The following is a 15,160-nucleotide window of genomic DNA, read 5'->3' as shown; positions in this document are numbered from 1 at the left end:
TTCTTCTACTACCTATTTCATGTTCCTTTACCTTCAGCAAGTACTTCAGCTGGCTATGATTCTTTGCCAGTGGGGTGACCCAGAACTTCATTCCTGAAGCTTCTGGGCCATTGGTATTCCTGCCTGGATTAGGTTGCAGTTTTCCATTCACCTTAATCACAGGACATGGTAATACTAAAAGACACCCTAGGGGATCTCCTGTATTCGAGGAAAACTTTTCTTTACCTCCATCGTAAAGTTGCAGTCTTATTTCCCCTGGATAGTCAGAATCAATCACCCCAGACAGAACAGTAATCCCCCTTATGTGCCTGTTGATTCAGAGGCATGAGAAGCCCAAAGTGGCCAGGTGGCAGTTTTAACTTCCACTTCACTAGGATCATGTTTGTGTCTTCTGGTAGATGCACTCCTCCTTTTAGAACTAAGACCTGTAGACCAGCAGAGCTTGAATTTTCAAGGACAAGAAGCAAAAATTTTCCTAGTGGGTCACTAAGGGTGATAGTGAGTGGTGCCACTCCCATTCCCACCCCTTGATTCCTAGACCCATGAATCCTGGCTATGAGAGAAACAGCACCATAGAGTAGACTCTGATTCAGAGCACACACAGCCTCCTGGAGAACACTGCCCCAGACCTTCAAGGTATTGCCACCATCATTGGGTCTTCAAAAGGCCATTCCACCATTTTATCAACTCAACTGCCTGTGGATAATGGGGAAAATGGTAAGACCAGAGAATTCCATGAACATGTGCCCATTCCTGCACTTCATTTGCTGTGAAGTGAGTTCTTTGATCAGAAGCAATGCTGCGTGGAATACCATGGCAGTGGAGAAGACATTCTGTAAGTCCATGGATGGTAGTTTTGGGGGAAACATTGTGTTCAGGGAAGGCAAACTTATATGCAGAGCACATGTCCATTTCAGTTAAAACAAACCACTGCCCCTTCCATGATAGAAATGGTCCAATGTAATCAACCTGCCACCAAGTAACAGGCTGATCACCTTGGTGAATGGCATCATATTGGGAACTGAGTATGTGTCTTTGCTACTGGCAGATTGGGCACTTGGCAGTCACCGTAGCCAGGTTGGCCTTGGTAAGTGGAAATCCATGTTGTTGAGCCCATGCATAACCTCCATCCCTACCACCTTGCCTATTTTGTTCATGAGTCCATTGGGCAATGGCAAGAGTGGCTGTGGAAACAGATGACTTATGTCCACAGGATGCGTCATTTTATCCAGTTGATTATTAAAACCTTACTCTGCTGAGGTCACCCTATGGTGAAAATTCATATGGTACACAAATTTCTTCATGTTTTTTGCCCACTCAGAAAGATCTACCCACATACCTCTTCCTCAGACCTCTTTGTCACCAATTTTCCAATCATGCTCCTTCCAAGTCCCTGAGCATCCAGTCAAACCATTACCAGCAGCCCATGAGTCAGTATATAAATGCACCTCTGGCCAGTTTTCCTTCCAAGCAAAATGAACAACCAGGTGCTCTGCTCAATATTTTGCCCATTGGGAGGATTTCCCCTCACTACTGTTCTTTAACATCCCCAAACGGGGTTTTATTGCTGTAGCTGTCCACTTTTAGGTGGTCCCTGCATATCATGCAGAAACATCTGTAAATCAGGCTTGAGTTTTCTCTTTCTTAGTCAGTTGACTATAAGGAACCCCCCAAGAGACCACAGCTCTGGCTGGGAAAGAACAGGTCATATGTCAGGAGTGGGGGCAATAGGCATTTGGTGCCTTCAGGACCTACTTGAGCCCTAACTCTAATGTACCATTTCCATTTTATGATGGAGTGCTGCTGGGCATGCCTGACTTTATGGCTGGGTGGGTCAGACAACACTCAGTTCATGATAGGCAACTCAAGTCTCATGGTAACTTGGTGGCCCAGGGTTAAGTGTTCAATCTCTACTAAGGCCCAGTAGCAGACTAAAAGCTGTTCCTCAAAAGGAGAGTAGGTATCTGCAGTGTACAATCAGGCTTTGCTCCAAAATCCTAAGGATCTGTGTTGTGATTCACCTATATGGGGCTGCCAAAGGCTTTAGCATTCCTACTTGCCACTGACACTTCTGGTACCATTGGACCTGATGGATCATATGGCCCAAGTGGCAGAGTATCTTACACAGCAGAATGGACATGTTGCAGAGCCTCCTTGTTGTTCTGGCCCCCACTCAAAACTAGTAACTTTTCTGGTCATTCATTAAATGGGCCAGAGTAGCACACCCAAATGAGGAATATGTTGTCTCCAAAATTCAAAGAGGCCAAGTATGTGTTGTGCTTCTTTTTTGGTCAGTGGTGGAGCCAGATGCAACAGCTTATTTTTTACCTTAGAAGGGATATTTCAACATCCCCTACACCACTGGACACCTGGAAATTTTACTGAGGATGGAAGGATCCTGTATTTTTGTTGGCTTGATCTCCCATCCCCTGACATGTAAATGCCTTACCAATTAGTCTACAGTAGTTGCTACTTCTTGCTCACTAGGTTCAATCAGTATGATATCATCAATATAATACACCATTGTGAGGTCTTGTGGAAGGGAGTAATGGACAAGTTCCCTGTGGGGAAGATTGTAACATAGGGCTGGAGAGTTGATTTAACCTTGAGGTAGGACAGTGAAGGACAATGAAGGCCTTGCCAACTGAATTAAAATTGTTTCTGGTAGTCAGAACTGATAGCTATTGAGAAAAAAGCAATTGAAGATCAATAGCTGCATACCAGTTAGCAGCAATGTGTTGATTTGCTCAAACAGTGATGCCACGTCTGGGACAGCAGCTGCAATTGGATTCACCACCTGATTAAGTTTATGATAATCCAATCTCATGCTTCAAGCCCCCATCAGTTTTTTGCACAAGCCAAATAGGAAAGATGAATGGGGATGTGGTGGGAAATACCACCCCTGTGTCCCTCAAGTCCTTAAGAGTGGCACTAACCTCTGCAGTCCTTCCAGAAATATGGTAATACTTCTGATTCACTATTTTGCTAAGTAAGGGCAGTTCTAATGGCTTCTACTTGGCTTTTCCTACCATAAAAGCCCTTACTCCACAAGTCAGAGAACCAATGTGAGGCTTCTGCCAATTGCTGAGTATGTCAATTCCAATTATGCATTCTGGAACTGAGGAAATGACCACGAATGGGTCTGGGAACCAACTGGACTCACTGTGAGATGGACTTGAGCTGAAACTCCAGTGACCACCTGACCTCCATAAGTTCCTACTCTGACTGGTGGACCAGAGTGATGCTTTGGGTCTCCTGGAATTAGTGTCATTTCTGAGCCAGAGTCCAATAATCCCTGAAATATCTGATCATTTCCTTTTCTTCAGTGCACAGTCAACCTGGTACAAGACCTTAGGTCTCCTTAAGAAAGGCTGGGAGGAAGGTAACAGTGTACATTTGGGGCAGTATAAAAGGGGCCTTCCCTCATTCAAGGGATTCTTAGTCAGGAAATTATCTCAATTCTGGGAATTGATTAAGGGTCTATGACTCTCTGTTTTGTAATTGAAGTTAGAATTCTGTTAATTTGACCTAGAATTCTTCTGCTTATACAGCTCAAACAAGAATTTAGTAGACTGCCCATCTATTTTACTTCTAGGTACCCTGTGATCTACTAGCCAATGCCAGAAGTCTCTGGAAGAAAGAGTATTTTGACTGCTGCTTAGAGTGTGCCATCCATTATGGCGGCCATGACCACCTTGTCTGTGGTGATTAACTGTCACCACATGGCTTCTGCCAACTCAGGATCTGATCAGTCCCATTCTGTTTAAGGATTCCAGCCAGTGACAGCAGTTCCCAGAGTAATATCTGACCTACAGAGAAGGGTGACTACAGAGCTCTTCAGGGTTGATGGAGCTAGTCTCATGAATTTATTTCTTAAGGTTCTGGTGACCTTATATTCTGGTGACCTTTATTTCTTAAGGTTCTGGTGACCTTTATATTCCTTCTACCATTGTCCTACACACTTAATCCATTCTTACACATAGTCTCCTAATTTCTGTCTATATAGATGGGGAAACTCATGCAGTTCTTTTTGAGTACAGTGAACCTCCCCATGAGTCACACTTGGTATCTCACCTTTTGAGGCCTGTAGGGACATTAGTGTAGTTATAGGTCTTGAAGAAAAGAGGGGTGGAGGGGGTGTGCCATGGAAAGAATTTGAAGTGTCTGTCAAGCCAATTACTTCAGGGTATTTTGTTGCAATTTCATATGATGAAATAGGGTTAATCAATCCAGACAGAGGAGTGAAAACTGTTTCCCCAGGGGAGGTGGTTACAGGGTTAACAGGCATTGAAGGGTTAATTTCTTTAGGTGGAGGTTGGATGGCAGTGTTCTCTCAGGAGATTAGAGGCCTGGAAGCTCTTCTCTCAAAGCAAACTGGAGGACAGGAACTCTTTCCTCAGGATAGTCTATTACAAGTCTGTCTGGCAAAAGTTCAGCAGATTCCAAGGATCTTATCTCCCAATCATTGCCATAATTATCAAACCATATATTATCATCCCACGTTTCAGGACCCCATTTTTTTCAATCAAAACCCTTACTTTAACAGCAGACACCCTGGAAGGTAGAGATTTTAGTTTATGTTGTAAATCTACTACTTACACAATGAGGCTTTGTGTCTGGTTTTCAGAGATCTCAAGTCTGTGACCAGAGGAAATTAGATTTTCTTCCAAGGCACACATGGAAACTTTGACATCATTCATATAGCACTTATGGTGCAAATTTAAAGCCTTCAGTTCATCCTTTACCACATCACAGTATCCAGAATATCTAACAACAACCAGCTAACATCATTATACCTCCTAGTTCCACAAAACATTAAAGGCGTCAAAACATTCTCACCAAGAGCATTGCCTCATGTAAGTATACAACTAGCAGAATCTAATGGTGATATTTTGAGTATCTCTTTTGCCAAATCACTCCATGGACTGTCATTGCTGTAAGGGATGGTGGACTCCTTCCACTCAAATAAAGAAGTAACTTAAGTTTTGACCTTCTTAACCTGGTCCATATACCCCCTTAAACAACATATGATAATGAAGGATTCAACATACCCTCTTCTGTGATTGGTCAAAAGCAAATGAATAATTATGATAAATAAGATGTAGAAAATTCACTTTTTAATTGACTAGTTTCTGAGACTAGATTGTAACTCCTAAATAGCCAGCCAATGGTGAACCAGGAGAGGGACTCCTCTGCATTAGGGATGAAGATAAAAGGAACCTGCAAGCTCCCATACTTTGCACTTGCCCCTTGTTTCTGTGAGTGCCCTTTCTCATGAGAAAGAAATAAAAGAGCTTCTGCCATACTGTGTGAGCATCTGAAGAACTAATTGAGCTAGTAACACTTGAATTAATAACACTGAATTGGTAACACTGCTCCATACACTGCCTTTCTGATTATTGAAAGCAGAGTCATTAGTGCTTCTGAGCCTAGTCAGAGTAAAAAACCAATTGTAAAAACACATTTTTAATGTTCTGTTTCTCAAGAACCACACAAGGTAGTTGTATTAGTCAGGGTTCTCTAGAGAAACAGAATCAACAGTAGAGATCTGTAAATATAAGATTTATAAAGGTGTCTCACACAGCCATGAGAATGAAAGAGCACAAAATCTGCTGGTCAGGCTGTGTAGCTGGTGGCTTCAATGAAGGGTATGGACAAACTTCACAGGAAAGACTTACTAGCTGAAGAAGCAGTGAAAGAATCTCTTTTTCCTTGAAAACTTTTGACTGATTGGATTATCTCATTGTGGGAGGCATGCCTTAGTTGATCACAGATGTAATCAGCCATAAATGCAATCAACTGACTGATGATTTAATACACAAGACCGGCCATCATCATTTTTTTCCCTGTTGGTTTGCCACCACAAACCAGAGAGCTTCTCAGGGGAGAGAATTCAATCAGATGCATGTTGGCTTATCTGACTTGTAGATTTGTTTGTTTTGCCCACTTATTTTTTTTCAATCAAATCTGTTACCAACATGCTAGACTTGGACTATTTCACATTAATAAGACATCTGTTTTTCCAGATTCTGTTCAAAAATTTAAAATTCCAGAAATTCTAGACCCATATAATCCTATCACAGCAATGATGTAGCCTAGTACTGATGGCCTCTTTGGGATGGGTCCTCTGCCCTCCAGTCTGACACAGTGGCTTGGAACTCCCAACTGAAGCTGTTTTAGTCATTTGAGATTATGATGCTTGCTTTTTTCATCCAGAAAACTCCTGAATATGGAGGAAGGCATGGGAATTTGGAAGCCATAGAGAATGAAAGAGCTAAAAGAAGAAAGTGGGGGCAAGACAGTATTAGGAAAATATATGGAGAAAGACTCTATCCAATTTACTATTGTATAAGGTTTATCACCTTTGAGAGTCTCCAATCAAGGACAGGTCTCTTCCTCAAAGCTTAGAGACCTGGCTGAGAGATCTAATGGGGATCAGGGAAACACCATTTTCATCATCTCATAATCAAACATATCATTGGCAGCAGTAACAAGTTTATTGCAAAAAGCCTGACCTAGAAAAAATTGTGATGTAGGTCAAGTTTGTTCTTGGTGCCAGTGGAAGACAGACTTTAGGGTGGTTTCCAGTGTTTTTCATGCCTTTGGGAAATTCCTCCTTTTGAGTGTAGGAAAGACCGATGACTTTCTTCCAATCAATAGAATATGGAAAAAATAATCATGTCACTCCTGTGATTATGTCATGTTATATATGACTGGAGTAAAGCACCTCCTTGTGGGCTTGGTGAAGTAAGATGTCATGTTGGAGAAGCTCACGTGCCAAGGAACTGTGGGCAGCCTCTAGTTGGTGAGGGCAGCTTCCTGCCAATAGCCACAAACAGCTAGAGCCTTTCATCCTACAGCTGCAAGAAAATTCGTTCCATTAACATCCTGAATGAGTCTGGAGGCATATTCTTTCCCAGCCTAACTTCTAGATGAGAACATCCTGGCTGACACCTTGGCTGATGTTTTGTGACACCATGAGCAGAGGCTCCAGCTATGCTGTTCCCAGACTCCTGACTCACAGGACTGTGAAACAATAAATATGTATTATTTATAGCCACCACACTTGTGGTAAATTTTTTATGCAGCAAAAAGCCACATATACAGTGTCCTTCTATGTTTCTTCTGTTTATCACTTCCTTCCTATTGGTGTTCCTTCCTACATCTGTCTGCTACCCATGGGAAACTATCCACCTGTCCAACAACCCCCCATTCCCATTCCTCACAATGCCATTAAAAAATGGGTTCCTCAATATATTTTATTTTCCGAACCACTTTCCCCAGCCTTTTTCCCTTTCCACTTAACTTCTGCTTATGCATTTACTAAAACACACCTGTTCCTATCCATCTGTGTATCAGTTTCCTATTGCTGCTATAACAAATTATCACAAATTTAGTGGCTTAAAGCAATACAAATATATTATCTTAGAGTACTACAGGTCAGAAATACAAAATGGATCTCACTGGACTAAAATCAAGATGTCATCAGGGCTACATTCCTTCCTAGAGACTCTTAGGGAGAATCTACTTCTTTGCCTTTCCCAGCTTCTAGAGACTGTCCATATTTCTTGGCTCATGTCCCTATTCCTCCAATAACATTGGGTTTAGTCCTTCTCGTGCTGCCATCTCTCTGCCTCTTTTTTCTGCCTCCTTCTTCTACTTGTAAGGATTCTTGTGATTATATTTTTCTCCACTCCCAAATTCATCCAAAACAATCTCCCTATCTCCAGGGCAGCTGATTAGCGACCTTAATTCTATCTGAAAATTTAATTTCTATTTGTCATCTAACCATGCAACATCCATGGATTAGAACAGGGACATCTTTGTGGGGCACCATTCTGTCTGCTACACTCTGCAAAAGCTGTAAATATAAAAAGCAATCAGTGAAACTAATTGAAATCCTGGTGCTAATGACTGATAGCAACTTACTGGGTGAACCCTCCCAGGGGAGTCTGCATCCTAAAAGGACCTATCCAAATTACACAGAACTTTCATATCTAAGGGACACATTTTAATGGAAGAATTTGACACTGGCCTGGCAAGTCTATGAGAGAGATATATTTTAAGCAAGGAGGGCATTTAACAGTTCACAGATTATATAATACAATGACTGCTCGCTCTGCCTACTTGTAAAAATATTTCCCATTTTTAAAATTCATGGCCCAAACTGGTATAGTTCTACTTGTATAATCTAAACAGTAAACAGGTTAGTGGTTTAGGCTCTGGTGATGATGTAGTTAGTTGAGAAAACTGGGAGGCTCTCCACAGAGCTTGTACAATGACTGCACTGCCCTAGGGAGGAAGCAAAAGCAGTGAACCATTTTAGCTGTTACAACACCCAAGCAGTAGTCAAATGCAGGGGCTCAGCTTTGTGACTCCCCAGCGTGTATCAATTATCTCAATGGGAGTTGCAAATTTTTCAATAAGTCCCCAAACAAAATTAATTTTAATAGCTTTAATTAGGCTTAATTGTATTATTACTATTATTATATGTGCTCCTTTCATAAGGTTGATGAGAAAATGCTTTAAGTGAAACAAACCAACAGGCAAATGGGGGATATACAAGGTCCAAAATATTTGTATATTAATTGCCTGTATCCTTTCTTATGTATATTTCTGGTATCAAAAATAAGTCAATTACAAATGGCTGTGGCATATTCACATACTCTCAGACAGAGCCAGAAACCATATACTCTAATTTATTTCTCTTTAAAATGGCTGTTTCCTCTCCAATAGATACACACAATCAAGAAAGAAAAAAAATTATATATATATATATTTTTTAATATTTTATCTGTATTTTCCTGGCCCTCTAATTCATAGTTCTGAGAACTGTCCTGTAGGTCACTGCTTCAACTTCCCTATTTTTAAAAAATCTGGCCATGGTTGTCAAGAGGAAATTAATCTTTTGCAGCTAAATGAAATTTGGGCTTCCCAGCACTAGCCACTAATGAAAAATGCATTAATGGCAAGCCTCAGAAAAACCCCTGGCTCTCAGTTCCAGAGGTACATTTAAATAATTCTATGAATATAGATCAATAAAACTAATTTACTTATAGCCTTTGTGTGCAGTATTCAAGTCTGAATAAAAGTCATATGTATTACAATGTTCTGTATTAATATGGGGTATCTATTGTTTTACATATTAAATTAATCGTGGTCTTGAGACAGAATTTTGTGTACAATATTAAAACATGGGACCTGGGATTTGATATTAGTAAAGCTATGATTTCATAATTCAGCCTGGTTTGCCTGGATGTCATTTGAAAGGCTTGGAGAGGTCCCAGAGGGCCAGCACTGAGAAGCCAGGGTTAAATTGGAGAGAGAACAGAGGGCTTTAATATTCAAGCATGCAGCATCTCAGCAGCATACCCAAAGGCCCATGGGGACCCTGGGGGTTTGGAATGGGATCTGCTGAGAAGGGATGTGGGAATGGCATTCATAAGCACCTGAGTGCTCAGAGCACGAGATGGTAGCTGCAGAATGTGAATTTCCTATCTCGAGTACTGGGATCAAGAGATCACTTCCTGTTTCAATTAAGACAATTATTTATTCAGCCAGTATTTACTGAATGCCCTCTCTTTAGTAGGGACACTAAATCTTTCTTCAGGTACAAAGATTAAAAGATGCAAAATAAGATTTAGGAGCTTAAAATCAACACAGGCATATCACCAGGCCATTGTGATTCAATGTGACAAGTACTATGGAGAAGGGTTAATAAGGAGCATCAAGGGCCCTTCAATAGGCCTCAGCAACCCACTGTTTTCCAAACTTATCTGACCATGTAACAATTTTAAAGGACTTATTTATATCCCTTTAAACACGGTTCTAATTTGTAACCATTCAGGTAAGACAATGACAGTTAACCAGGACACAGTGATGACGGCTGAGAATCCAACCTAGCCCTATCCACCCTGCACAAAAAATATTTCAATGCCACCTCACAAACCCTGACCATCTTCAGCATCCCCTCCACAGAAATGTTCTTGCTCTGCATCTTGGAGGCCCTCTCGGTCCTCAGACCCAAAGGCTGCAGGAGCTTCCTGAATGGTAGCTTTGCTAGGAGCTAATCGAGGGAGAAAAGTAGGAAGGAGAGAAAGAGAGAGGGAGGTAGGGAGAGAGGGAGGGGGAGGAAAGAAGGATTCCCTGAGGACCAGTGTTAGACCATAAAGTCTATGGTCTTTATGGTATATCATAAAGTTCTAGATCATTATTTTATTCATTCACATAATTTCTGTGCCTAAGACACTGTGGTAGTTATTGGGATATAACAGTGAACAAGAAAGACACAGTCCCTGTCTTCATGGAGCTTATAGTCCCAGTGGGCAGGGCAGGCTTCATGGTATATGCTTTAATCCTCCATTATTGATTTCTCAAAGCCCTTAACAATTCTGAACAAGGGACCACATATTTTCATTTTTCACTGGGTCCCACAAAATATGTAGTCTGACTTCCAGGAAGATGGCCAACTAGGGTAACTTGAGATTAGCCCTGCTCCATGGAAAAGTTAGAGAAGGGACAGTAGGGTGACAGAGGTAGCAATTTGGGAGTGTGGCTGACCTGGGGGAGCCTTCTGCACCACCTGTGGCAGCCCTGGTTGCAGAGGCCAAGAAACGGAGAGGCAGAAAGCTGGAGCTTGGCATGGAGGCACAGAGCAACGGAGCCCGCAGGAGTGCATGGAGGGGTACTAGGGACTAGGAAGTAAGCCAGGCTGCATTTCTTAGGCACTGCTACCCTCACTGGCACAGCCCTGTAACCAGTGACTCACCCTACATCCCACGTACCTGAACCTCCTCACCTACCCCCATTTCCCCACTCCAGGCATCCCCATCCCCCCAGCACCCAGCACAATTACCTCTCCCACACCCCCACCCCAGGTGCAGCCCAACCCACCTCTTCTGCACCCTTTCTGAGCACTACCTTCCCCTCCCTGTTCCCTGCAGACTGTTACCAGTGCATAAAGTTTGCAGGCACTAACTTCCATACCTAGGTTACCTCTGTCCACCCCTCATAGTGTCGCACAGCCTCACCCCGCCCTCCCTGAGCTCAGCTCATCCGTTTAAGGCACTCCCAGGCCCACACATGCACATAGGTCCCCAATCACATCATTCACCTCTGGGAACTGCATGTTACAGCAGTCCTAGAACTGTGCATGCACACAGCCCTCAGCCTCATTTCCCAGCTCTGAGAAAGTACCGACCTGTACAGTCGGGCCACATCTGCCCCCAATCCATGAAGGCATAACCCCAACCTGCTACCACAGCTCTACACATGCACACAAAAGGCTCCGAGCCTTAAACCAGAGCACACTGGGGTTATGTACCCAGACAGGCACACCCACACAACTACATCCTCTCTGGTCACTGAGCGCCCACATTCACAAGCACCAGCATAACATCCCCAACCCGCGCCCATGCCTGCCCTGAAACAAATCACCATACTAAGTGCTCCACCCCATGCCCTGCCCCCTGCTGTACAACCAGCCTGCAAACACAAAGCCTTAGACTACTGAAAGAAATCAACTCCCAAGTAAATCAATCAAGATATCTACATGTGGGCAGGCCACGGTGGCTCAGCAGGTAAGAACACTTGCCTGCCATGCCGGAGGACTCGGGTTCGGTGCCTGCCTATGTATAAAAAAAAAAAAAAAAGATATTTACATGCAATGAAAACAGCAGAAAATCACTAAGCATATCACAATGCAGACAGATATAGCCCTGCCTAATGACCAAATTAAAACACCTGGGGAGATGCAGACATTGGAACAACTAATCAAAGATGTGCAAACAACTCTACTTAATAAAATAATCAGGATAGCAAATGATGTAAAGGAAATCAGGAAGACAGTAGAAGAGCACAAAGAGAAATTTGAAAGAATAAATAGAAAAATAGTGGAAATCACAGAGATTAAAGAGTCTGTTGACCAAATAAAAAACTAGAGGCACACAACACCAGATCTGAAGAGAAAGAAGAAAAAATAAGTGATATAGAGGACGGGATAATTGACTTCAAAAACTCAAAACAGCAAATGACAAAAAAGATGGGAAAAGTTGAATGGAAACACAGGGTAATGATAGGAAAACAAAGCACACAAGTATAAGAATCACTGGTGCCCCAGAAGGAAAAGAAGAATAAAGGGCTATGAAGAGTAGCTGAGGATATAAGGGTGAAAACTTCTCAAACCTAATAAAGGACATAAATATGTAAGTCAAAGAAACCCAAAAAACTCCAAACAGAATAAATCGAAATAGGTCTTCACCAAGGCATGTAAAATCAGTCTGTCAAATGTTGAAGAGAAGCAGAAAATCCTGAAAGCAACAAGAGAAAAGCAATCTACTGCATACAAGGGAAATCAAATAAGACTGAGTTCAGACTACTCAGCTAGCACCCTGGAGGTGTGAAGGCAATGGTATAATATATTCAAGATCCGGAAAGAGAAAGACATCCAGCCAAGAATTCTGTATCCAGCCAAATTGTCCTTTAAAATTGAGGGAGAAATTAAGGCTTTAACAGACAAAGCAGTCCTGAAAAAATTTGTCAACAAGAGTCCGGCTCTACAAGAAATACTAAAAGGAGTTCTACCAGCTGAAAAAAAAAAAAAAAAAAGCACATCAGGAAAGGGAGGTCTGGAGGAGGGCACAGAATGGAAGAGTACCAATTTAAAGAATACAAAGAGAAAGAGGGAAAAGAATATATAGATCTGACAAATAAAATAAAAAAGATAAGATGGTGGAATCAAGAAATGCCTTTTCAGTAATAACTTTGAATATTAATGGATTAAACTTACCAATTAAAAGATACAGATTGGTGGAATGGATTAAGAAACATATCCAAGTATATGGTGCTTACAAGAGACTCATCTTACACACAAGGATACATAGATTGAAAGAGAAAGGATGGAAAAAGAAAGTAGAAGTAGCTATACTAATATTGAACAAAATAGACTTTAAATGTAAAGACATCATACGAGACAAAGAAGGACACTATATACTAATTAAAGGGTCAAGTCACCAAGAAGATACAACAATCATAAATGTTTATGCTCCCAATCAAGGAGAACCAAAGGACAGGAGACAGACATTGGCAAAACTGAAGGCAGTGATAGATGTTTCAACATTAATAGTAGGAGATTTCAATATACCACTTGTCATGGTCAGCTTCATGTGTCAACTTGGCCAAGTTGTGATACCTGTTTGTCTGGTTGGGCAAGTGCTGGCCTGTCTGTTGCAATGAGAACATTTCCTAGAATTAGATCATAATCACGTCAGCTGCATTCATAGCTGATTCCATTTGTAATCAGCCAAGGAAAGTGTCTTCTGCAATGAGTAATGCTCAGTCTAATCACTGGAAGCCTTTTAAGGGGGATTCAGAAGAGACAGGCTCTCTTCCTGCTTTGGCCAGCAAGCCTCTCCTGTGGAGTTCATCCGGACCCTCCATCGGAATCGTTGGCTTCACAGCCTGCCCTGCAGATTTTGGACTGTGTTCCCATGGTTACATGAGACACTTTTATAAATTTTATATTTGTGAGTGTTCCCTGTTAATTCTGTTTCTCTAGAGAACCCTAACTAATACACCACTCTACTCTATAGATAAAACAACCAGACAGAAGATCAACAAGGGAATAGAGAATTTAAATAACTTGACAAATGAATTAGACCTAACAGACATATATAGGTCACTGCACTTCAAAGCACAAGGTTATACATTCTTCTCTAATGCTTATGGAATATTCTCCAGGATAGATCATATACTGGGGCACAAAACAGGTCTTTATAAATTTAAAAATATTGAAACTAGTCAAAGTAATTTCTCTGATCACAATGGGATGAAGCTGGATCTTGATAACTACCAAAGAATGAGAACATTTACAAATATATGGAGATTAAATAACGTACTCTTAAACAAACAGTGGGTCAGAGAAGAAATTGCTAGAGAAATCAGCAGCTATCTGGAGACAAATGAAAATGAGAATACAACTTATCAGAACTTATGGGATGTGGCAAAGGCTGTGCTGAGAGGGAAATTTATTGCCCTAAATGCCTATATTAAAAAAACAAGAAAGAGCAAAAACTGAGGACTTAGCAAACCTGGAGGATCTTGAGAAAGAACAGCAAAAACCCCAAAGCAAATAAGAGAAAAGAAATAACAAAGATTAAAGCAGAGCTAAATGAGTGGGAGAACAAAAGAACAATAGAATGAATCAAAACCAAAAGTTAGTTCTTTGAGAAAATCAATAAAATTGATGGGCCACTACCAAGGCTGACAAAGGAAAAAAGAGAGAGGATGCAAATAAATAAAATCAGAAATGAGAAGGGGCGTGTTACCAGAGACCCTGAAGAAATAAAAGAAATCATAAGAGGATACTATGAACAACTATACACCAACAAACTAGACAAGTTTAGATGAAATGGACAAATTCCTGGAGACACGCAAACAAGCTACACTGACTCAGGAAGTAATAGAAGATCCAACAAACCAATCACAAGTAAAAACATTCTATCAATCATCAAAAATCTTCCTATAAAGAAAAGCCCACAGCCAGATGACTTCACAGGGGGATTTTATCAAACATTCCAGAAAGAACTAACACCAATCCTGCTCAAACTTTTCCAAAAAATTGAGGAAAAAGGAACTCTACCTAACTCATTTTATGAAGCTAATATCGTTTTAATACCAAAACCAGATGAAGATGCTGTAAGAAAGGAAAACTACAGGGCAATCTCCCTAATGAACACAGATGCAAAAATTCTCAATAAAATATTAGCAAATCATGTCCAACACATTAAAAGAAGTATACAGCATGACCAAATGGGATTTATACCAGGAATGCAAGTATGGTTCAACACAAGAAAACCAATTAATGTAATAAAGCACATTAACAAATCAAAAGGGGAAAATCAGATGATCATCTCGATTGATGCTGAAAAACCATTCAACAAAATTCAGCATCCTTTTTTCTGATAAAAACACTCCAAAAGATGGGAATCAAAGGCAACTACCTCAATTTGATAAAGGGAATATATGAAAAACCAATAGCCAGCATCATACTCAATGGAGAGAGATGAAAGCCTTGTCCTTAAGATCAGGAACAAAACAAGGTTGCCCACTGTTACCACTATTATTTAACATTGTGCTAGAAGTTCTAGCTAGAGCAATCAGG

The 15,160-nt window shown here is 41.1% G+C and overlaps 2 long non-coding RNA genes across 4 annotated transcripts in view; one reads left to right on the top strand and one right to left on the bottom strand.

Moving 5' to 3' along the window:
* The window catches only part of LOC143680194 (uncharacterized), a 146,104-nt gene that overhangs the window by 89,281 nt on the left and 41,663 nt on the right, over positions 1 to 15,160 (top strand). The window lies entirely within an intron of this gene.
* The window catches only part of LOC143680192 (uncharacterized), a 56,651-nt gene continuing 47,974 nt past the window's right edge, over positions 6,484 to 15,160 (bottom strand). For all 3 annotated transcript variants that reach the window (XR_013174038.1, XR_013174039.1, XR_013174040.1), the window contains one exon: positions 6,484 to 6,860. This is a non-coding gene — a long non-coding RNA (uncharacterized LOC143680192). The remainder of the gene's footprint in view (positions 6,861 to 15,160) is intronic.

The sequence above is a fragment of the Tamandua tetradactyla genome, chromosome 4, assembly GCF_023851605.1.
Source record: "Tamandua tetradactyla isolate mTamTet1 chromosome 4, mTamTet1.pri, whole genome shotgun sequence".
Classification (NCBI taxonomy): Eukaryota; Metazoa; Chordata; class Mammalia; order Pilosa; family Myrmecophagidae; genus Tamandua; species Tamandua tetradactyla.
Note: the sequence above shows the minus strand (reverse complement) of the source record. Positions and strands in the feature narration are given on the sequence as shown.